At 36.8% G+C, this 26,424-nt stretch overlaps 1 protein-coding gene across 3 annotated transcripts in view; it reads right to left on the reverse strand.

Moving 5' to 3' along the window:
* Window positions 1-26,424, reverse strand: part of mbd5 (methyl-CpG binding domain protein 5) — a 169,438-nt gene that overhangs the window by 81,652 nt on the left and 61,362 nt on the right. The window contains exon 3 of one of the 3 annotated variants that reach the window (XM_062966342.1): window positions 26,292-26,406. The exons of the other annotated variants lie outside the window; for them this stretch is intronic. The gene's annotated coding sequence lies outside the window, so the exon portion shown is untranslated. The remainder of the gene's footprint in view (window positions 1-26,291; window positions 26,407-26,424) is intronic. 3 annotated transcript variants of the gene reach the window in all.

Here is a 26,424-nt window from a genome sequence, read left to right on the forward strand (position 1 = left end):
ACATGGAAGCATACTTTTTTCTCTTTTATGCGTGTAGTTCTGTCTGTAATGTAAAATTGGTAGAGAAAATAAAAAAATTGAATGATACAACTTAATATCTTGCATGCTTAAATTGTTAAACTACCTTGCTTCATCAATAGTATTGTCATTTTATTTGTCAAATACAGTATGTATTTGCAAGATGAAATTGAGTGCTCCCCTTCAATTTTACATTTCAAAGGTACTCCATGACTGAAAGTTGAGAATCTTTGGTTTATAGCTATGCATATATTGAGAACCAGTCTAGTGTTATGATCAGCATTGGTCTGGCCTTAAGAGTTCAAGTCCCCATCAAATCATGAAAATCACTGAGCAAACTTGGGTTAATCATTATCACTTAGCAGGAGGAGGAGGAGGAGGAGGAGGAGGAGGAGGAGGAGGAGGAGGAGTTGTAGAAGAAGGAGGTGGAGGGGGAGGAGAAAAAGAAGAAGGAGATGGAGAAGGAGAAGAAAAAGACTTTATTTATATTTCGCCCTATCTCCCCGAGGGGACTCAGGGCGGATTCCAACAAACAAAAAAGGCAAACATTCAGTGCCTGAGTACAACAACAAATACGAATATAATAGCCCAAAATAACCCCACTTATGAAAACGACATCATACAGATTTCATGAGAATCAAATCAGAAGAAAGAGAAATGTCCACTACCTTGAGCACACTGTTGAAGTGAATGTATATACCTATATAACCCACTACTTAATCCAAAATACAACAAAAGATTTTTGTTAAAAAGTTACAGAGTACACTTCATATAGGTAGCAGGATTCACACAAGAACCTCTGCAATTATATCATGAAAAATGTCTAGACATCAACTATGATATACACATAGATCATAGTTCACATGTAAGCTTAGTAAGCAACAAATTGTATGAAGCCACATACTGGTCCAAAAAGTTTAGGAAACATACAAGACATATAATATTATAATTTCTTCCCTTTAATGCCTTGAACTTTAACATGAAAACATTTTCAGAATTTAGAGTACAGATGAAAAGAGATTCATTTTCAACAAGAAAAAGAACTCTGTTCTGTTCAGCTTATAATAGTAGCATTAGCATACTTTAAAAAGACTAGCATGTGTTCAGATCCTCTTTGGTATTTTGACATTAAAAAAGAAATACAATGATGGACTCCATCTGGATTCCATTACTTTTCTCCATATCAGTGAACCTACCCTGCAGCATGCTGTGTACCCTAAAAACCTGCCCCAGATGGCTCAGAAACACCCAGGTACAAAGTTCTGGCATTTCAGCAAGCTGCATTGAGCAGAAAGAGAAGAAAAACCCAGATTCATTGTTGTTATATATCAAAGTACATTGTTGAATCATCACCCAAATTTACACTATGGTTGAAGTCCTATGAAATATATTAATATTATTTATCTGAAAGAAGACATGTACACAGGAAAAATGTAACACACTTCAAAAAATATTAAATAATTAGAAAACCACCTATATACACCCAGTGGCCAACTGGGAGTATATAGGAAGTGACCTGGCAAGCTATTTAGGATTTTGTACTGATTAAAAGACGAGAATGAAGTTTAGTATTTCAAAGACAGCCAGCACAGTGCTTTCAAGATACAAATAATAAATACATACATGAATGATCCACCAAGTACTCAAGCTGCTGAATTTTCCACTAGTTGCAGCTTACTAACTAGGCACAAGGGCAATCTTATAAATAGCTCATTGCAACACTGTAATGATGAGGTTGCTTACTTGGGATGATACCCCACTGAGCACAGATTCAATCCACACAATGGTACTCATTTTGTATTTTTAAGTCACCTGTCGACTTAATGTCAACCCTATGAATTTCATAGGGTTTTCTCAGACAAGGAATATTCAGATCTAGTTTTGCCAGTTCCTTCCTCGGAATATAGCCTACAGCACTTTGTATTCTTTGGTGGTGTCCCATCCAATTATTAACAAAGGTAAGTTGGGATTTGGTGCCTTTAAGATATTTAAGCCCCTCACTCCCAAGTTTTTTTTGTTTGTTTTTTCATGTCAGGAGCAACCGTAGTTGCTTCTGGAGTGAACAATGCTAAAATTGAGCTGTTAGAAAAGACAGGTGCTGTCATATTAGTAGGTCAAATTATTTCAGTTGAAAAGAAATTCTCCAAAATTACAATATTTGAAAATCCCCTTAACTGCAAGATTTTGATCAGTATCTGACTCATAAAATCAAAAGCAATATAATTTATCCCTTATCTCAAATTAACTACTGGGCTTTGACAAGACTACTAGTAAAATACATGTAGCATGTAAGTAAAAGTAAGTAAAGTAAAAGTTTATTTGTATACCGCCCTCTCTCCCAAGAGGGACTCAGGGCGGTTTCCAATATAAAATCAGCATAAAACATTGTACAATAAAACACTGAAACGCTATAAAACGCTATAAGAATACAAAGAAAAAAAACATAACAATTGACTAAAACAATCACATAAACAGAAACAATATAATCCAGGGGTCCCCAAACTTTTTATGCAGAGGGCCAGTCCACAATCCTTCAAACTGTTGAGGGGCCAAATTATCATTTGAAAAAAAATACAAACAAATTCCGATGTACACTACACATATCTTATTTGTAGTGCAAAAATAACAACAAGAACAATGAAATAACAGTGAAAGAGCAATACAATATTTAAAAATAAAAACAATTTTAACCAACATACATTTATCAGGATTTCAATGGGAAGTGTGGGCCTGCTTATGGCCAATGAGATAGTCAAGTTAATTAGGATTGTTGTTCTTGTTGTTGTTGTGTGCCATCAAGTCATTTCAGACTTTGGGCGAGCCTAAGCATAAAATTTATTTATTTATTTATTTACTATATTTATTTACTACATTTGTATCACACCCTTCTCACCCCAAAGGGGACTCAGAGTGGCTTACAAATTATATGTACGTACAGTATGTTATATTATTAGCATAGCACACTATTAGCATTATATATTACTATATTGAACTATACCACTATACTGTAATATTATTAGTAATAAATAATATATAATTAATACTATTTTATGGTATTATTATTATTAGTGTTATTTTGTATTCCATTATAATATTATTATCAATATTATATGTATATACAATATATTATATTATAAAACTGAGAGCGGGGCCAGGTAAATGACCTTGGAGGGCCGCATCCGGCCCCCGGGCCTTAGTTTGGGGACCCCAGATATAATCACTCAAATAACATATGAATCACAGAAAAAAGGCTGCATGCACAAGATCTGCATTTTGTAATCTTTTTTTAAATGTATATGTTCTTCTGAACTTTTAAGACCCCTTTCTTAAGAAAAAAAAATCACCCTTTGACTTTTTTCTTAAGACAAGTCTCAGTCAAGTTGCATGAATAAGGAGTGATGGATACTAACCTGGGGTAGATCAGACAACAGGGCACAGAACCAATATTCACTGAACATTTGAACCTTTTTGTGTATTATGAAAACAGCAAAGCAGAAGTGACCTGGCAAAGGCAGTACATGAAAGTGTCCAGCTGAGTCCTGTTACTTCTCTAGCATGGAGATTCATAAGCAACATTTTTGCAGGTCCACTTGTTGCAATAACACAGCAACATTATATTTCTGACCACACTATGATTCTCCTTTTAATGTCACACTCGACCAGCTAGATGTTTCTACAGACATACACAAATAGCTGCTTGTTATGATCTAGCAATCACATAGTTCTGGACAAATATATTCACTGAAATGCATATAATTTTTCTTCCTGGGGATATGAAATTGTCTGCCATGAAAAGTGCTGTCAACTGTAACCTGAAGAATTAAACCACTCAATTTGGGTTTATAATACACTAGCTGTGCCCAGCCACGCGTTGCTGTGGCATTGTCTGGTGGTGTTGGTGAGAACTTGTTGAGATGGTGGTGGTATTGAATGTCTGTTGTATGGCTGTCTTTATGTTTAGTATGCATTTGGTTGTTTGTGTACTGTGAAAGTGGTGAGGGTAGAGGGGGTCTATGTCCCTGTGTAGTATTGTGTAGTATTTATACGTTGTCCATGTGTTGTGAATGCTTATTATCCAACACATTCACTTATCCAAAGTTCTGCCGGCCTGTTTATGTTGGATAAGTGAGACTCCACTGTATATTTATAATCTTATATTATCTGCTTAGAACTGGATTATATGAGGCTCCTTCTACACAGCTGTATAAAATGCACACTGAAGTGAATGATATGGCAGTGTGGACTCAAGAAAATCCAGTTCAAAGCAGATTATAAATGGGTAATATAGCTGTGTGGAAGGGCCTTGAGTCTACACTGCCATATAATCCAGTCCAAAGTAAATAATATAAGATTATAAATGGGTTATATAGCTGTGTGGACGGGCCTTGAGTGTACACTGCCATATAATCCAGTTCAAATCAGATAATCTGTATCTTATAGGCAGTGTGGAAGAGGCCTGAGGCCTAACTGCCTGTCCCCTGGGCTCAGTAGGTTGCTAGGAGACCAAGTGGGCAGAGCTTAGCCCTCTAACTGGCATAAAAACAATTATTCCTTTCCCTCTAATTAGGACTTTATTTTTCTTTTCTTTTTGTTGTATCAACCTAGAGCCGTGGATGATGGGTTGTGTTGTCAAATTTCGAGGTTGGGGGGCCTGTAGTTTTGTTGTTTTGTCCGCTGCCCTGATGCCATCACTCTTTTATATATATATAGATTGAAAAAGCAACTTGTTTTTCCACTCATCATTTTGTTTGACAATAACAAACTTCCAGAAAATGCTATTTGGATATATTCCTTATAGAGTATCTGGATATAGAGTATGTAAAATGCTGAACAGTAACCTATATAAAGGTTTATTACTACAATGTTAAATATAATCGAAGAAATAAAATGGTCATAACAAAAACATTGATGGAACACTGAAATTCCCTATCAGTAAAAGACTACACAGCATAGCATGAACTATTTGCTATGGATACAACAGATTGTTACTGTTTTCTTAAAAGTGGTTTTTGTACACAGTTTGAATAAAAGGAATGCTTATGCATAGCTTGGAGATTGCAAGATTTTTTTTAGTTATGCCACACTTAGCTGTGCTGCAGAATTAATTTAGTAGTAACAAAAAAATCTATGGTTTCAAAGAAAAACATCAGCAATGCAGCACACTCCCACCTAGGTTTTCAAAAACTAGGTCATATAGACAAAAATGAAAATATTCAATGGAAACTGTTCCTAATAAATGTATTCTGTTTTACTAGATCCTGATTCCCATACAGAACATGAATTTTACCATCAATAATAAAAATTCAAATTGCATCTGACAATAAATTGACATTTAATACACAGAAATAGAAATGTACATTGAAGCATTTGCTTTTGGAAAACAATGAGGAAAACATTTGGTTTTCATATTTACTAAACATCATAATATTTGCATGTCTACATTAGCCCTATCTCGCTCAGCTCAGATCTTGAGAACTGGGGATAGAGTAGTCATTGATAAACCACATCCCTGTAGAAGTACTGAATGCCTCTCACAAACTTCTCTGGAGAATGAGCAACCTCACAGAACGGCATCAGAAGTACAGCATGAGAAATAGAGATTGTGTGATGGTGGTCAAAACTGAGGGAAGTGATAGACCACTACAATATACAAATGGAAGTGAAAGTGCCTACCAATGTGTCAAGAGTAAGCCATCCAGTCTAGAGACAGTTTGCAAGGTTTTACGTAGTCTACCAGAGTGAGGGAGAGAGGTCATTCAATATATTAATGGCCTCCTTATCCATAGGCTTGTTATCTATAGTTTCACTTGCGCTCTAAAAAATATTCTCTCCCAGAAGTGTTTGTAGGCATCTCTAGGTCTTCAAATGTAATTCTACGTTTTGCTTCTAATCCAAATATAGTGAAAGGGTGGGGTCTACTATTAGCCACTCTTTCCGGTATCCACAGAGAGTCCTAGAATATATCCCTTAAAATACAGCGATTAACTATACAGTAGAGTCTCACTTATCCAACACTCGCTTATCCAACGTTCTGGATTATCCAACACATTTTTGTAGTCAATGTTTTCAATACATCGTGATATTTTGGTGCTAAATTCGTAAATACAGTAATTACTACATACCATTACTGCGTATTGGACTACTTTTTCTGTCAAATTTGTTGTATAACATGATGTTTTGGTGCTTAATTTGTAAAATCATAACCTATTTTGATGTTCAATAGGCTTTTACTTAATCTCTCCTTATTATCCAATATATTCACTTATCCAACATTCTGCCGGCCCGTTTATGTTGGATAAGTGAGACTCTACTGTATATGCATTTCCCTTCCTCTATTATCCTGGTTCTATACTACAGGATCTGAATTTGTAATCTATCTGTAAGGTTCAGGCTTCTACAGAAATGTTTTCCCCCCATTCCTAAAAGTTTAATAAGCTAAATTAGGTTAACTGGCCTAATACAATCTTATAAACTCTTAAAAGTTTTTTTGATGAAAACATAATGAGTTACATGTATCCTAACTCTTATTTATGGTATATGTACTTCTAATAACTGTAATGCAGATATTGGGGACTCATTCACATGTGCTAATGTTTTGTGTGTAAGACACAATTCTCAAAGGAAAACACCACAACCAACTATTGGCAATTTAAAGCAGAGCACATGGGATAAAACACACCATTGCTCCTTCCAGCATAGCTGAAAAATAGAGAGCCTTGGGAAAATATTGTTTAAATATACTGCCAAGCTACTTACTAACCTGATACAGAAGTCTACTGTTATATTTTTAATTATAATTCTCAGATGGATACCATTTGGACTTAAAAGTGTGTTTGTCTTCAATTTGTCAGAATTTTTAGTCTGTACTTTTTGGCACAGTCCCTTTCTGAAAATGCGAGAGAATTCATTTGAGTGTTTTGCAATCTCTTTAACTTCTTTTATTTCCCATGTCACCCAACTGCTTCTCTATCTAGTTCACACCTTATAATATTCTTATGGCAATGCTTACACTTCTATTGCCAAATGTTTTGTCCCTCTCACATTGGAAATACTTCTTGTTTCTACCAGCTGAAAGTATAAATGATATAATTTTAAAATATTGATGGTTTCCGTAAACATCAGCCACTTGAAAAGACATGACTTCTTCTTTCAAATTTTTTTTACCAGACCTTTCATTTTTGAAAGATCTCTTTTGAAATAAAATGTTACCATGCTGAACATTTTTGGAAATTGTCTATTAACTTAAAATAACAGTATTATTGTTACTCAATTAAAAATGCCAGTTCACTGAAATAGGAAGAATAAGACAGATGAATTAAAGACAGTCCTTGATTTACAAACATCCAATTTACAAATGACTCATGGTTAAGAACAGGGGTAAGACAAGAGGAAGTGAGAGAAACCTACTCCAAGGGAGGGAAATTCAAACCTGGAAGAGTTATCATAGGAAAAAAAGTGTCTCCACTGAAGCTTTCTCACCCATCCTTATTTCCACAAGCCAATTCTTTCAATATCCAATTATCACACGGACTGAAAGTGAGATGAAATCTTATGAACAGGGGAACAGACAGCAAATCCAAAGCTAATATATACAATTATTTGGCTAGTGTTACACTTAAAAATCTACCTTACATACAAATTCCGACTTACATACAAATTCATCTTAAGAACAAACCTACAGAACCTGTCTTGTTCCTAACCTGGGGATTGCCTTGCCTATACATATATTCATGCCATCCATATTTGGTATTTATAATGTGAAGCTGAAGAAAACTACTTGTTTAAATTAGATTATGCTAGGTTCTCTTTAAAATAATACATTTCCTCAGATATCATTTCTCTTTCTATTGTGTCTGAATATAAATTAGTCAATTTAGTTATCACTACCAGGTTCTGTATTTTATCGCACATATCATGTATCACACGGAAAAAATTTCTGGGAAATTGTGAGATATTAGATATTCTTGAATCAGCAAATATATAGGGCACTAATTTTTTCTCATCCCCTAAAGAAAGAAGAAGAAGAAATAAATAGTATAAAGAAATTTCTATAGTTTTATATATATTTCATTCTCTTAGAGTATTTCTAATCAAATGGATGTTTCCATCATAAATCTGGTATACTATTACATGCAAACCGGGGCAGTAGACCCTCAGTGTCTGCCAGGTTTTGGTTCCAGGACACACACATATAATAATAATAATAATAATAATAATAATAACAACAACAACAACAACTTTATTTTTATACCCCGCCCCATCTCCCCGAAGGGACTCGGGGCGGCTTACATGGGGCCTTGCCCGATACAACAATATAATAACAACAACAAAACAATAAAACAAATATCCCAACAATAAAAACATCAGCATCAATAAAACAGTCATTAAAATCAACATACAGCATAAAATGTTAAAAACAGGAGACTAATACACAGATCTAGGCCAAAGTGCAGAATATTCCAAAATGGGGAGAGGTAGTTTCACAGCTAAAATGGACAATAAAGTGCAATGTAATAATGGCAAAGCATCAACGATGGAGCTATTGTAGAATGGGCAGATAAATCAAACCCACAACGATTAATCATCAAAAACCTTGGATACCAAAATCTATACATGATTAAATACCATTTTATACAATAGTCTACTAAAATAGCATACCTTCTCTAAGGTGACAAAATAAAATGTGGGGTTTTTTTTGGAATTTTGTTTAGAATACAGTATTTTCAAGTCGTGGTTGGTTGACTCTCTAGGTACAGGGGACCAATTGTATCAAGTTCAGAGAGAAGTTACTACTTTTCCTCAGAATATTTTTCTAGATTTCCCATTATGCTGCTTTAAAAATCCATCTGACATACACAATTTCCTCTAGAGCTCTTTGGACGCTCAGTCCCACTGTTTGCTCTTTGCCCAATGCTGGGGGAAATTCTTTTCGTATCTTCCCCATCATCACCGCTATAGCGACTTCTGCTCTGCAGTGCTCAATTTATCAGCAAACTACAGATTAGCAGTGAAGAAAGTTGTGCTAGGATTCAGATAAAGTTAATCCCACCCACCCCACTTAGTTTAATGGGGAGACTCTGCAGTTGCCAAATTTCTCCCGACTGTTTAAGGACACTAAAAATTCCACTGATAACTATATAACTTGATAGTAATCTAGTCTAAGAACAACAAGACAGAGCAAAAAGAAAATGGTTTTTAAAGATACAAAATGAATCAAATTGAAAAAATCCAAGAAGCACTGAAGGTTTGTTGAACTTTGGATAGGTTCAGAATTATAGTCCTCTGAAAGACTGTTCTTTCCTTATCTGGTAAACCAAGAGCATGCACTTTTTAAACATGAAGGAAAACCAACACACCACACCGAGAACATTAACTTATAATCAAATCAGGTTGTTCCAGCAGATAGATTATTTTGTCACATATTTTTCATGCAATCATAAACCAATAATACTTTGGATAAAGAAAAAGAAAAAGAGTAACACGAAATATTTCCAAAATGTAACACAGCTACAACATAGCTAATGTATGCCTTTTAGTTATTTACAACTTACAGTGACCGTCAGATGAACCTACCCAGTGTTTTCTTGGCAAGATTTGTTTAGAGGAATTTGCCATTGCCTTTTTTCTAAGGATGAGACAGTGACTTGCCTAAGGTCATTCAATGGAATTCAATGGCCAAAGCAGTGAGTTGAAAACCACTGGTCCTGGGGCACTTTAGAAATGAGTTAGCTAAGTGGTTGTGAATGCCTGCAGGAAATGTATCCATGAGATACATAAAAATCATGGATGGACATATAATATACACCAGGAGCACAGTAGAAAAATTGCCAAGGTAATATGATGATTATTTATAGTTAAAAAAAAGGCTAGAAACATATTCTAGCGCCAGAAATGCAATATTCAGGTGGGATACTGCAACACAAAGTTTTCACTTCAGAGTGCTTCTGTGTGGTTTCCACACTATTGCCCATGCACCACTCCAGTCTGCCACCAGTCAGCACCTCATGCCTGCTGAATATGCTTTATCCTCACTGGTTCATTCTGGGCTTTATCTGTTTTTATTTGGGGACATACATGTTCAGTTGTTGCTACATTCACCTATTTCAGCTCTTCATTGATGTTTATTATGAGCTCTCACATGTTGACTTAAAAGTGAGGTGAAAACAGAAACAGATATATGGAGATATACAGTAGTCACTCATATTTGTGGGGTAAGCATTCACAGATTTGCCTATTTGTGGATTACTGTATTTGCTACCTCCTTTGCCTTTGCCCTCTGTGAGACTGAAAAAAAAGTTTTCTCCAGGCATTTGTAGGTCCTCTAACACATAGGTCCACTAGTATTTGTAGGTCCTCTGGTGGAGGTTGACCACAGAATCAGACTGGGATGATGATGATGATGATGATAATATTTATTTATACAGTACCCTGCTTTTTCTCTCAACAAAGGTGACACTGCAAGGCCCAGATAAGTATTTTTTTCATGTTAAAAAGTGTTTGCAATTTTTAGTCATATTCATTGTTTTTCTACATTCATTAGGATCCTGCATTGCTAACCTTCACAAATGTGGAGGGACCAATACTTTTCAATGGTGGTGGGATTGTGTGCTCCAGTGAGGCAAAAAGTTATGTTTAAAAAGTGTTTGCAAGTTTTATTTATATTTATTGTTTTTCTGCTTTCATGGTGACTCTGCATTCCTAACCATCACAAATGTGGGGGAGGAATATTTTTCAATGGCGGTGGGATTGTGTGCTTCTGTGAGGCAAGAGGTTATGTAGGTAACAGCAATGCAGCTAGTAGAGCTTCTCAACTCAGACAGGATTTGTGTGAGAAGCCATATTAAATGTGTCGAACAAGTTACTGTGCAACAGCAATAGTAAATGATAGGGTGGTGGTGACACTGATGGAAGATCCCTGAGAGACAACAGCAGTGGTACACAGCTAACACTTATCAGTACTACACAGAAAGAAGCTCAGTAAACTTATTTTCATTTTTTTACAAGGAAAACCCTATGAAGAGATAATCCACAATGAAACAAAGGATAGTGCCAGAAGATGAGATGGGTTGGAAGGCATCCAAAAAGGTACTTGGGGGTACAGCAGAAAGCAACTATGCATAGTGCTGTGGCTAATGATGCATCTGGACTCAAGCTGAAAAGATATTCAGCTGTTGATGTGCTTAGAAGTGAAAGGAAAGTGTGAAGGAGCAAAACACATATTATGGAAACATGAAATATGAAGATCATGAATCACGAAAAGTTAGACATAAAACAAGAAATGCAATTAATCACATTCAATACCTGAGCTAAATTGGACAGGAAAATGGCATTTTGAGTTAGATAATTAAGTGCTTTACTCAGGAAATGAAAAGTCAAGAGAAAATGGGGTGGCTTTAATAGGGAGGCGAGATGTAGCAAAAGCAGTGAATTAAAATGGCAGTGTCTGGCTGAATAATATTAGTAAGACTTCAGGGAAAGCCTATTAATAAAATCATAGTTCAGGTTCATGCTCCAGAGGCAGAAATTAAAAGATTGTATGTTGGAGACCGGGGAAAAATTGACTACACACAAACATAGGATTTTTTGCTAACTGGAATGAAAAAGTAGGCAGGAGAGCAGAATCAAGACTGTAGAAAAATTTGGCCTAGGATCAAGAAATATTTATTATTTATTATTTATTTATAGCATTTATATTCCGCCCTTCTCACCCCGAAGGGGACAGGGCGGATCACATTACACATATAGGCAAACATTCAATGCTTTTTAACATAGAACAAAGACAAACAACATAGGCTCCGAGCGGGGCTCGAACTCATGACCTCCTGGTCAGAGTGATTAATTGCAGTTAATTGCACTGGCTTGCTCTCCTGCCTGCGCCACAGCCCGGGCCTAATAGAGGGAGAAAACGTGGAAGCAGTGACAGACTTTATATTTCTAGGCACAAAGATCACTGCAGATGCAGACTGCAGCCAGGAAATCAGAAAACGTTTACTTCTTGGGAGGAGAGCAATGGCCAACCTTGACAAAATAGTGAAGAGTAGAGACATCACACTGGCAACGAAGGCCTGCATAGTTAAAGCAATGGTATTCCCCGTAGTAACCTATGGATGCGAGAGCTGGACCATAAGGAAGGCTGAGCGAAGAAAGACAGACACTTTTAAACTTTGGTGCTGGAGGAAAATCCTGAGAGTGCCTTGGACCGCAAGAAGATCCAACCAGTCCATCATCCAGGAAATAATGCCCGGCTGCTCACTGGAGGGAAGGATATTAGAGGCAAAGATGAAGTATTTTGAGCACATCATGAGAGGACAGGAAAGCTTGTAAAAGAACATGATGCTGGGGAAAATGGAAGGGAAAAGGAAGAGAGGCCGACCAAGGGCAAGATGGATGGATGGTATCCTTGAAGTGACTGGCTTGACCTTGAGGGAACTGGGGGTGGCGACAGCCGACAGGGAGCTCTTGCGTGGACTGGTCCATGAGGTCACGAAGAGTCGGAAACGACTGTGTGATTGAAGAAGTGTATGAAGCAATATGCAGACACTACCTATATTGCTTTATGCACATTATACTATAGTCATCTAGCATTTTTTTTCATTATAGGGATAGATGTGGAAGATAGTACCACTCTTTTACACTGATACAAAGTTAATGAGTATTTATTAATGATAATTAATGTGATTGTGGGCCATTTTACACATGCAGTAAAACCTGGAAGTAACTGAGATAAAAGGGGGGTGGCTAAATGATGTTTGGGGAAAGTGTAGGCAGGGTTAACAGCTGAAGACCATGTGTTTAAAAAATGTGCTTAAAACTCAATTCCACCCTTAAATGCATGCCTTCACATGACTGTATATTTTTGTAGTCATGCAAAACACTTGACTTCCTTTCCATCCCTCTGTGTGGACTGCTTCAGTGTATGTGTTTTAAAAGCCTAAAACAGCTGATCAGGCTGTCAAAAATGGAGCCATGTACACACAGGTGGCTAAAGGAAAGCATAATTGGAAAGCAATTAGAACTCTCTCCAACCAATTTTTTCTTATAATATTAAACTGAGCTTGAATTAACAGTTGGGTGAAGAGAGAGGGAAGAAATCTACTTGTATGTACATTGGGATCTCTGCATGTGTGCATACAAGGTCCAGCGTATCTCAGAGATTTTTTAAAAATGAAATGAAATGTAATGAAACTTTATTTATAGCCCGCCCTATCTCCCAAAGAGACTCAGGGCAGCTTACAACAAAATAAACAATTGCAAACATTCAATTTCTACTGCAGTACATAAAACAAAAAAAAAACTCAATAAATTATAAAACAACTGAAATAAGCAAGACAATGCATAGCACAAACCACATCATTATAAACATATTAAATCCTTAAAACTTATTAAAAGCCTCTAAAATTTGGCTAAAATAGTTGTAAGAGACATGGTGAACAGTGAATTAACAGTTGTTAGCAGCTAGGTGAGGATGCATATAGATGTACGTAATCCTCCTCCTCTCCATAAGCTAAATTGCATAGATGTTTTTTCAAAAGATTTTTGAAGGAGAGGAGAGAGGAGGCCATTTTTAATTCTTTAAACAAATAAACAATGAAAAACTATATATAGGCAGTCCTCGAGTTACAGACATCTGACTTACAAATGACTCATAGTTAAGAAGCAGGAAAATCACATTCAAAGCACCCCCAACAGATGGCCATTCAGTCTCTGTTTAAAAGCCTCCAAAGAAGAAGCCTCCACCACAGTCCGGGGCAGAGAGTTCCACTGCTAAACAGCTCTCACAGTTAAGAAGGTCTTCCTAATGTTCAGATGAAATGTCCTTTCCTGTAGTTTGAAGCCATTGTTCCACGTCCTAGTCTCCAGGGCAGCAGAAAACAAGCCTGCTCCCTCTCCCTATGACTTCCCCTCACATATTTATACATGGCCATCATGTCTCCTCTCAGCCTTCTCTTCTGTAGGCTAAACATGCCCAGCTCTTTAAGCCGCTCTTCATAGGGCTTGTTCTCCAGACTTTGACCTTTTTAGTCGCTCTCCTCTGGACATATTCCAGCTTGTCAACATCTCCCTTAAATTGTGGTGCCCAGAATCGGACACAGTGTGATTCCAGGTGCGGTCTGACCAAGGGGGGAGCATGACCTTCCTGGATCTAGACACTATATTTCTATTCATGCAGGCCAAAATCCCATTGGCTTTTTATCTTCCACATCACGTTGTTGGCTCATGTTGTCCACGAGGACTCCAAAATCTTTTTCACACATACTGCTGTTGAGCCAGGCATCCCCCATCATGTATCTTTGCATTTCATTTTTTTCTGCCTGAGTGGAGTATCTTACATTTGTCCCTGTTGAACTTCATTTTGTTAGTTTCAGCCCATCTCTCTAATCTGTTAAGATCGTTTTGAATTTTGTTCCTATCCTCTGGAGTATTGGCTATCTCTCCCAATTTGGTGTCGTCTGCAAACTTGATGATCATGCCTTCTAACCCTTCATCTAAGTCATTAATAAAGGTGTTAAAACAGAACTGGGCCCATGGTGGATGTCCGTGCCACTTCACTCGTCACTTCTTTCCAGGATGAAGAGGAAGAATAGAAAGCAGTGATGAGTGCAGTGCTGCAGGATTCTGTTCTGGGTGTTTCTATTCTCAAGCAGAGATTTGAACCCTGGTCTTGAGAGTATAACACTCATATTCATACACAATGCTAGATCTGAATATTATTGGACTAAAAATAGCTGTGCATATCTGCATACTATTGGTCTGAAAATAGCTGTGCAAAAAGAAAATAAACATGGCCTCTGAGTATATTCTGAACCACAGTATCATATAGTCATTGCTTCTCTGAGTACCTATCCTGAGTCATTTTCAAGCTTTTGGAAAGAGACTCTTCTATTAATGGTATTAATGTCTAGGTATTAATTACTAGACATTATTGTATGAAAAAAATTGTGCACATATACTGAATAACTATGTCCAGGTGTGATCACTCTTAGTGAGGATATATATATATTGTCTCATTTAAACACCAAGACAATTTATAATTCCAACTGATAACTCCAACTGATGCATCTGTGAATGAAAGACCACAGAAGAACACATTTGTAAAAATGGGTTAAATTAAAATTATGGTTTGTGAAGAGGAAAGTGCACAAAAAAATTGCCAGCACATTGCTTTAAATTTAGGAGAGGCAATCTTCAGGGAACACTACTTGCCTTTTGCTTCAACATTATAATACAGAGCAGGGAGAAAGGAAATGATTTTTTAAAAATGTGCATGTATAACGAAGCAGAGACGTCAATTTAGTCAATAAAGTGAATACCATTAAAACAGCTCATAAAGAAGTGACAAGCTTTAATAATACGTTATATGACTGAAAGCAGACATTTGTTTTCTCAATGAATCCCTCCTATTGACAAGGAAGAAATATTTTAGTTTTCGTAGCAATGGCATAGATGCAATCCTTACTTAGTTTTAAAACAGAATTAAAATAAGCTATTAGCTTGTTTGTTGAAACAACAACACAAAACAGTGGAGAATTATTCATATATGCCACCTTTGCTGGTAAAAAAGAAAGCTCTTGTAAACTCCCTATGACTTTGCACTCACCCCTACGAACTGTTGGTTGCCATGGTAAGCATTTGTCTGTATACTGCATATTAACGCTATAATACCATTCCCATTTCTCTTGCGGAATTAGTAACTGATGTTTGGACTCCCTATTTAAGAAAATTAAAAGGTTTTTAAATTATGAGTCTCACAGAAGTATATTACAGCTGAAAAGGACATAAACCATACCTGAAACCTACTATTTTATTTTTAGAAGCTCCCCCCCCCTCCCTGCATCCCTTGAGCTCTCGCTTTTGCTCTCTCCATACTACTTCCCAAGCCAAAATAAAACAGTGTAATTTACTTACACACAGAGAAGGAGAGAAGCAGTGCTATCTCCTGCAGTAAATCATAGAACTGTCATTCTGATTTCAATTCTATTTTGCATGTTGATGCCAAGAAATTCTATTATCTATCGACAATGCTTTTATTGCTAAAAAGAACTACACCAAGCCAATTCCTTACCTGAACTTCCACTCTTGCTTACATATGCAGCACAGAAAATATCACCTCTCCATATAGTTGCATTCCCCCCACCCCCCGAGACATGCCAGTTACATATTATTTCCCAATTACTGTGCCAAGCTCAGTATTGTCCAAAATTTAGTTTTGGTTTACACTCAGTTTTGCCTAGACTAGCTTTTGCCTCATATATACAATATATCAGAAAAATAAATTTATCTGCTTCAACAAGGAAACTGCCATTCCAGTGCAACAAGCAACACTTTTAAAAATGCAGGAAACTGGATCAATGAATGTCATTTTTTTAAAATAAAAAAGGAGCCAAGAGTATTCAAAACAATGTATGAGATACTGAAAAAACAGAATGAAGATATCTTTTTTTACTTTTTTTGGTTATTGCTTTTATTTTATTTGTTATTATTTTAAAATACCAGTAGTTTGCATTTGTCATTACGAGCACACCTAAAAAAGGATCCCTGACTGTAATGTTATTATTATTATTACTAATTTTATTTTATCCAGTCTTTTTTTCAATAGGGACTCAAGGAGGCTAACAGTGACATGACACAATACAATAAAATTTAAAAATAAGGCTAATGCATGTACATATGAAGGCAAAAATATAAAATTAAATATTTGTGTCATGAGTATAAAAGTTAAAATATAATTACTTTTAATAAAATACAATTAAAATGATACAATTAAAATGACATTTAAAAACTAGCCAGCTCCTGCAAATCCCACTCACGGCATCTCCAGAAGCCTGCTCCTCATTATTTCCTAAATGCTTTGCTTGATAGCAAAGATTTATATTTCACTTTCCTTCAAAATGCAAGCAGGCCATCCTGGTCTCTTTTGAAGGGAGGGAGTTCCAGAGTCTAGGAGCAGCCACCAAAAAGTCCCTTTTCCTTGTTCCCACCAAGCACACTTGAGATCAAAACGTACAGCCACCAAATGTATGACTTCTTTTTGCTCCTCCAGTCAGGCCCTGTCTTTACTCATGATTGGTTGCTTTCTTCTGTGTTCAGCAGTGGTTCTTAGCCGATGGGTCCCCAGATGTTTTGGCCTTCAACTCCCAGAAATCCTCACACCTGGGAAACTGGCTGGGATTTCTGGGAGTTGTAGGCCAACAGACCTGGGGACCCACAGGTTGAGAACCACTGGTGTACAGCATATATAACTTAGGGCTAAATTCAATGTTAGTCATACCCAGATTTCTAGTTACAGTTAAAATGTACCATTGATGTCAATGTAATTTTTCTAAGTAGGACTAACATTGGATTTAGTTCTAATACTACAAACTGATAAATGATAGATGGATACATAGATGATCTGACAGGTATCTTGGTAATGCATAGCAATTATACCAGATGAATAGGTCTGATGTAAATAAAATTAATAATAATGTTGCACAAGAACAGACATTTAATAGAATGCCTTACTATTTAACTATACTTTTAGACATTTTAGTAGTATTTTTTATCATGAAATTGTTATCAATGCTTTTGTTTAGTTCCGTTTTGGTAGCTTAATTCTGTTCTGATATTGATCCTTGAATGTTTTAACAACATTGAATTTCTTTTCATTTGTCAGCCTTCTTCAATCCCAGTTTTAGGAGGAAGGAAGGGTAGAAAGTAAATCAACAATAATAAATATTTTCAAAAGTAGCACTGTCTCTTTTCTCTACTGGCACATAAATTGTCTGGTATGCCTAAATCCCAGATTGTACAGGACCTTAACTTGTTTATTTATCTTGTTAGCCTCTTTCCAATTTTTGCCAATCATTTGTTTTAACTGCCAGAAAAAGGAAAGAGCTTGAGTCCTTCTGTATACTAGAGTCTGGGTCAAATATAAGTATGAATAAGTCCCATGAGCCATACTTTCCCTTTCTTTTCTATGCATAATAAAAGAGGGGATGCTTAACCTTTTGAACTAACACTAATATGCAAATTTTCTTAAACTAACCACAGTTACCTAAACTTAGATGCAACAGGGAAAAATGGTTTAAAAAATTGAAGCACCTAACAGGGGAAGATTCCCGTGTGCCCCACTGGCCTTCCCAACTAGCATAAGTGAAAGGAAAATGAAGGAATTCCACAGTAACCTTAAAATGGGATTCTCCATAACATGCCACCTGTACAAAGAAGGCGGCAATCAGTAAAGGCGCACATTATTGCTGCTAGTTTCAACCAGCGCTAAAAGTTACAGCAGCTAAGTGTTTTCTCTTTTGTGCCCCTTATCCAATGGGAGAAAATAAAGTATGGAAAAAAACAATCCTGATCATGCTATCAGCAACATGAGCACTCTGGCAAAGCAGGTCAAGACCTTTGTTATATTGCAATGGATGGTGTGTACAAAAAAAAGAAAAATAAATTAATAATACTCTTTCTGCAAGGCCATTAAATGCTAATCAAGGTGATTAATTGCAACATTCACACTTTCCTCCAGCAGACAAGAGTTCTTTCTCCCATCCTGGGTCTTCCACAGATATATACACCTCACTAGCCTAGTTTCCAATATACCTCATAACTTCAGAGGATGCTTTTTTCTGTATGGAAACAGAATGCTTCAGCCATGAAGGTTATTACAATTAGCCAAAACCCTTCCCCATCTTAGTAAGAAAATCAGTGCGTCTGTCTGGAGAGGATAGGTTCCTCTTACTTCTGAGGCAAAAGTAAGAGTTTGGGCTTTTATGGCTGTTTTTGGCAGAACAACTGAAAGCAGTTCTGAGAACAACCAACAACCATCTTCACCTTGTGTATATCAGAATGATGTCAAGATGCTTTCAACCTATCAGAATTGTGTAAATTAGTATTTCTTTCATGCTAACAGAATCAATGTATCAGAAATAATCACAGGTTCACTGTAATTGGGGTGTGGTAGCTGAGTGCTAAGACTGCTGCCAATAAGTTTGTAGTAACCCTGTGTTGAGTTGATGAGGGTTGGAGGATGAAGATAGGGGACAGAGAATTTGTACATACTGTGTTAGTATTTGTACTATTACTGCAATTTAAAAAATAAAAGCCTTCCAGTTGGAATGAACTGCTTTGTGTCTGCATGTTGTTTTTGTTACTGAAGAGACCATTTCTCTGCGATAAGGTATTTGGCTCTCTAATAGGAGTGAAAAGTTCCTTCGGCTATACAACAGGGAATTTCATGCTGATTTGAACCCCTGACACAACCAGCATATGTGTGTGTGTGTGTGTGTGTGTGTGTGTGTGTGTGTGTGTGTCCTAGAGTAAGTAAAGCCTGGACTCTTTCTGGGAGCCATGGCTGCCATATTTTAGTCAGATCGTGAGAATATATGACTCATTAGAAATTTCCAATAATGCTTGGAAAACAGGGAGACCATGTTCCAGATGGATAGATTCAATAGTCAAGCCACAATCCTGATGGTGCAAGACCTGAACAGGGCTGTTGAGGATAGGGGACTTGAAGATCTCTCAACTTGAAGGCAGCTACCAACCACAACATATCTCTCTGGATATAGGACATAGATGGCATTAGTAGATGTAATAAATTATCTTCTCCTGAAGTGTGAAAATTTACTTGTTGATTTTTTTCTGAGCTCTTTGACATGCCGATGTTATGAATCACACTATTCTGCTGAATGGACTGCGACTTCTGGTGTAGATGAGTGGACTAGTGCTTTTGGAATTCTATTTTCTTGGTCATACGTTATATCAGTTATCTGAAGGTGATGGGTGGGGGCACACTTTGGATCTTCCACTACAGGCTACACTTTACCCTCCCCTGCTTTCTTTGAATCTCTAGTGTGGCGTTTCTCAAACTGTGTTCCTCCTGATGTTTTGGACTTCAGTTCCCAACACCTGGTAAACTGGCTGGGATTTCTGGTAACTTAAGTCCAAAACATCTGAAGGAGCAGTTTGAGAAACTCTGCTCTAGGATATTGATCTGTATTAGTTAGATTCAACTGAAAGTGAGGGTCAGGAATATTTCTAAAAATTGCTCTGAGGTGTGGAATAACCTCTCAATGATACATGCGTGCGATCTTTCCATTAATGTTTTTCACAAGAACTATAAAATATGTTTGAAAGGATATGACAAGAGGACATTCTTTTCTTTTTTTAAAAAGAGAGTTGCTGTATATAATTTACTGTTGTCTGTTTTTAATTCCCCTTTATCTTCCATTATTTGTTACTTAAAACATTTGAAAGGTGACATGTTTTAAATTAAATAAAATTAAAACATAACTGTTGCAGATCAATCTGTATGAATGTTAATAGATTACATCTTCTGCCAAACAAAAAAAAATGATAAGATTGTTTTGTAAATTAGATCGGAACCAGGTATTTTTTCAAGACTGCATAAGGGCAATGACCCACTTTTTAAACATGACAGGATTTTAAAGCTTCTGATTCAAGAAAGAATTTTTAAACAAGGTCACACATACCTCTTGTAAAAATTCCACTTGCATCTTTGCACAGTATTGCTTCCTAATGCTGGCATAATCATACACACAATACATACATATAAATTAAAATCAGCAAGATCATAAACTGCATGACTTTAACACCTTTTGAATTACAGGATAAAAATGTATTAGGCTACTATCCTATGGAAAGCAGTATAAATGTAAGACATGAGCTAACAACAATGTGAAAAACAAACTCATAATGTTTGTGGAACTGAATGCAACAGTGGGAATTGAACTAACAATATGAATATTAATTGATTACCATATATACTCAAGTATAAGCCGACCCGAATATAAGCCGAGGCACCTAATTTTATCACAAAAAACTGGGATAACTTATTGACTCGAGTATAAACCGAGGGTGGGAAATGCAGCAGTTACAGGTAAATTTCAAAATAAAAATAGATACCAATAAAATTTCATTAATCAAGGCATCAGTAGGTTAAATGTTTTTGAATATTTACCGTATTTCAAAGAAAAGAAATAAACTAGCTCTGTAAGTGGAAAAGTAGGGGCAACAAAAACAATATGGTATTAACAATAACCTAATAATAATAATAATAATAATAATAATAATAATAATAATAATAAAAACTTCATTTGGATCCCACCCTATCTCCCCATGGGGATTCAGGCCGGCTTCCAACATAGTAACAGGCAAACATTCAATGCTTATATAAACAATGCAGAGCTAGATATAGATCTATAATTATAGATACTAATTTCACATATGCATTTCCCCCTGAAACGTTTACAAATCCCTCTGTGTGCGTGTGTGCATTTCCCCTACAATATTTGCAAGCCCTATATATATATATATATATATATATATATATATATATATATATATTTGTGTGTTGATTTCCCCCCTGTAATATTTCCAAGCTCTATATATAGGTAGGTAAGAATATATTCATATCTATCCAGACATCTCTTTTTATATAGATATTTGCAGAGACTTGCAAACATATGAGGGGAAATTCATATATAAAATTAATGTATATAGATAGATACACATATAAAGGTACATAGAGATTGCAAAAGCTTGCAAAGGGTTAATGCCTATATATCTGTAGGAGAGTTAACAAATATTTCAGGGGGAAATGCTTTCATAAGATTAATGAATATATATATTTTTCTTCTTCCTGACTTGCAAGGGTGTCTCTCTCTTCAAAACATTCCCTTGATTAAGAGCAAGGGAGGCTTTGCAAAAGTAAACACACTGATAAGGGAGGAGAAGAGAGAAATAGATCGCATATTGCAAGCAACAGCCCGCAGGCTCCATTGCCAGCCTTGACCTTAACCGATTATAAGCCGGGGGAGGCTTTTTCAGCTCATAAATAAGGGCTGAAAAACTCGGCTTATCTTCGAGTATATACGATAAATAAAAAAACTGTAAAATCACCTCAATTTTTATATTTACCAGTGAACACTCTAAGAAAACATTTCCTACTTATTTTTCCTAATGCTTCTGAATTACACCCCTGAGAACCCATTGCCACAGTTCGCTATAGACAGGGCTTTGGGGGCTTGGAAGTCCACTAACATCTGCACAACAAACTTTAGAAGCCACTGCTCTGAGCAGTAGAATCCTTAAGACATTCAGATTGTTTGGATTAAGAGCTATAATATCTTATTGGTGTTATCAAAAGAATGGTATCCTGCACTATGTACATGTATCCTGCAGTGTACATAAATTCAACTGCTAGGATTGAAAAGACTAGATAGTCTGAATCAAACACTGGGTAGGAGAACAACACCAATGTAAATCTATTGATTAACTAAATCTAGTCTAGTTGGGACTCGTTATTATTTGAAAGAGAGATTGCTAGGGAATACCAGATGCTACAGGCTGTATTCAGAGGAAGGCGACAGTTAACCTTCTCTGAGTAAATCTTTCCAAGAAAACCTTACGATAGGGTCACCATAAGTGAGATTCAACGAGAAGCCACATAACAAACAACAACGCCTCTGGACATAATCCATCCTTGAACAAGCATGCATGCCTATATTAGGAATCAGGAGAGGACACAATAAAGCTCTCCTCTGCTCATTCCCCAACTACTGGAATATTACCAGGAATGTGACCATTAGACTCAAGTAACTTGTACTCAACCTCTTAACTCATACTCGAGCAGCTATGGTCACCCAGAGATCAGTAATGACCAGTATGCTCTTTAAAGAAAGCCACAGAGAAACAAAATTGGAGACAAGGAGGGCTAGGAGAGATATCTGGTGTGATTTCACATTCTAAACAATATAAAGTGGAAACGCAGTTAGATGACATCAAACAAAATAATTTCACTGATCAGAAACCATCTCTCATTAGTAGCAGTCACTTATATTTCATTCACTCCCTTCGAAGCCATGTTTTATCCTTCAGAGCTTTTAATTCTGAAAGAAAACTTTTTGTTGAAAATGCTCCTCATATAGAACTGCCATGTGTGTTTTTTTCTGCACACTCTTACAAAATTTTGAATAAAAGGGCTTGAGCACAGCTGAACATTTGGAGTGAAAATGCGTATTTCTCTGTATGATAATCTGGTAAATGCAAAAGCTACCTTGCAGCAGAATGAAAAGTAATGAGAATTTTCTTAATCCCGTCAAGAAAATGTTGACATTACAGTTTATACAGTGTCAGCTTGGAGGAAGGAAAGATACCCAATTCACCTATTTTTTCTCACCTTGAAATCATTGTCACTTTATGAAACAGAAATTAATACATCTTCTGAATTTTCAGAATTTTGAAGATATTATTCTGAAAACAGAGCTTTATTAATGTCAATATTTTAGCATGTTTTCAGTATTGTGTTTGTGTAATCTTTTATTATATTTCTCAATATAATGCATGTTTTACTGATGCATGAATATAGGAAGCCACTATACACCCACATCCCATTCACAGATTGCACAAAAACGTGATCTTGTCTAGCACTACTATCATTCTAGCAATCTTGTATGGTTAGCCCAAAGTGATCTAACAACAACAACAACAATTAGTCTGTTTAAGCAAAGTTTGTAATTAGCAATATTCAAATAAAGTGGGAAATAATACTTTCGGACATTATAATCTGATTCACTGGATAACTATACAAAAGAATGAACTAAAATAAAGCAGAGTATTACAGTAGGGTGAAGAATCTCTGGTTATCCAAATGTTTGTGAATGTCATCAGCTTGAACCAGCATGGCTGATGATCAGGAATTATGGAAATTTAGCCTCACAAAATATAGAGGAGCATTTCTAGACCAGGGATTCTCAAACCTTTTCAGCTACGAAGCCCCTTTTTGAAGCAAATGTTTCTTGTGGAGCCCCAAGAAATGTTTACATATTATATTATATATAATGTATATATATCAGGCTTAGGCTGACCAATGGCAGATGGATGCAGAGTGTTTGTGGGAGCTAATTCAAACAGTGTAAAAAAAGGAAAGAAAGAACAATACAATTTTTTAAATGAAGAACAATTTTAACCATCATAACAGGATTTCAGTGGAAGACTGTGAGAGGGTCCAACGTTATCCATTCCATCAGTTGTTTGTGACAAACAAAACTCAGATGGCTGTTTGTAATACTCCCAGGAACTCCTTTATTTTAGACACACTGACAACTCAAATCCAACGGAGCTCCCTGTTCTTCTCCCACTTTCCCTCTTATCTCCCTTCCTTCACTCCCCCCTCCCTCCTTCTAATTACTCCACATCTGTCTCGGTGCTTGCATTGATTCAGCATCCTTGGATCTTGCTGATGTTTTAAAGAAACAGCTTCTTTCTAACTCCAGTGCGGGACCTTCCATTGTCTCCCCCTTACAAAGACCAACCCCCTTCTGCCATGCAGGAAAAGCACACTCCCAACAGATGGCCATCCAACCTTTGCAATAATAACAATAACAACAACAGAAACCCCAGAGGCCATGTATTCCAACTCTCTTCTGCCATGCAAGAAAAATGAAATCAAAGTACCCCCTGGGAGGAAAATAGGGTTTTGGAAAAAATGAGGGGAGTCTGGGTGGGGAGAAAAAGAGCCTGGGCAGCAAGGGAGGTGGGGGAGAAAGGATCTCAAAACTTTAATTTCCTTGAATTTCGTAGGACGAGGAAAGAGGAGGCGGCGAAAAGCAGCACGGTGCTACGGAGCCCCTTACTATCACCCACAGAGCCCCAAGGGCTCTGGCAGAACACAGTTTGAGTTCCCTGTTCTAGACTTTTTAGATATAGTGATGAGATTTTAGGTTGTAGTAAAGCTGCACATATTGCTTCCAATTATAGAAAGAGTTTGCATAGAATGCTAAGTCATGCAATGAACAATGCTTTTTTCATATACAATGACTTCTAGTCGTAAGGATATTATGATGTAATATAACTTTGAACAATCTGTTTTCAAAGTAATCTGGACGTGAGATGCCAAAAATCCTTATCTTGCTGCTAATACATTTGGGGATTTTCAGATACCATTTGTGACCCAACAACACATTTTCACTTGCAGTTTGGACAATCTGATTAGGATCTACCAAAAATTTAAAGTAGGCAGTCAACCTGGACAAAACTACTTTAATAAAAGAACAACAGGAATAGCCAGAATTGATAATGATCTAGTTCACAACTTTCGTTCTTTTCCTGTTCTTAGCTATGGGCTTAGCTTGTTCCTTGAACAACAAATATTATTCATTTTGGACAACTAAAACACATTAACATCTACAGGTCAGAAATGATCTTAAAACAACTTATGTAGATTCTGTATTTCTTTAAGAATAAAGACTTGTATTTTAAAACAATATCGTTGAATTTACAACCCTGATGGAGTCAAAAGAACATTAGACAAATTATTGGACCAGACCAACCATAGAATGATAAAGTTGAAAGTGGACTCATGGGCCATTGAGTCCAAGCCCTGCTCACTGCAGGATCTCCATCAAAACCAGGCATGGGCAAACTTCGACCCTCCAGGTGTTTTGGACTTCAACTCCCACAATTCCTAATAGCCAATAGGCTGTTAGGAATTGTGGAAGCTGAAGTCCAAAACACCTGAAGGACTGAAATTTGCTCATGTCTAATCTAAACCATTCTCAGCAGAGCACAGAGTACAGCCTCTTTTTGAAAATGTCCAGAAGATGTCCCGCCATCTCTCTAAGCCAAGCATGGGCAAACTCTGGCCTTCCAGGTGTTTTGGACTTCAACTCTCAGTAATCTCAGCCAGGTTACTGGCTGTTAGAAATTGTGGGAGTTGAAGTTCAAAACACCTGGAGGGCTGAAGTTTGACCATGCCTGCTCTAAGCAATTGATTCCACTGCTGAACCACCCTTACGATCAAGATGCTCCTTCTATTGTTAAATTAAAATTTACCCTCCTTGTAACTTAAAACCGTCAGACCTGGTCAAATCTGTGATAGTCCTTTAGGTATTTAAAAAGCATAAACATGTCACCACACAATCTTCTCTTCACCAAAATGAACATGCCCAGGTCCTTCAATATTTCCTTATGTGTGCTCCATACCTCTTATCATACTTATTGGCCTACTTTATTATTGTTTCATTTGTCTTGGAAACCATGACTGCACTAGGTAAAGGTAAATGTTTTCCCCTGACATTAAGTCTAGTTAACTCTAGGGGTTGGTGCTCATCTCAGTTTCTAAGCCGAAGAGCTGGCGTTGTCTGTAGACACCTCCTAGATCATGTGGCTGGCATGACTTCATGGAGCGCTGTTACCTATTGATCTATACACATTTGCAAGTTTTCGAACTGCTAGGTTGGCAGAAGCTGGGGCGAACAGCGGGAGCTTACCCTGCATTCGGAAAAGCTGCTTCTTTCCTGCTCCTTGAACAGAGAGCTCTGGTTTCACAATTGCTCATCCTTCAGCGAATAATTATTACATTTGACAACTGCTGGCTGGTCAGCACTTAAAAAAAACAGCCAG

Source organism: Anolis carolinensis, chromosome 1 (assembly GCF_035594765.1).
Source record: "Anolis carolinensis isolate JA03-04 chromosome 1, rAnoCar3.1.pri, whole genome shotgun sequence".
Taxonomy (NCBI): Eukaryota; Metazoa; Chordata; class Lepidosauria; order Squamata; family Dactyloidae; genus Anolis; species Anolis carolinensis.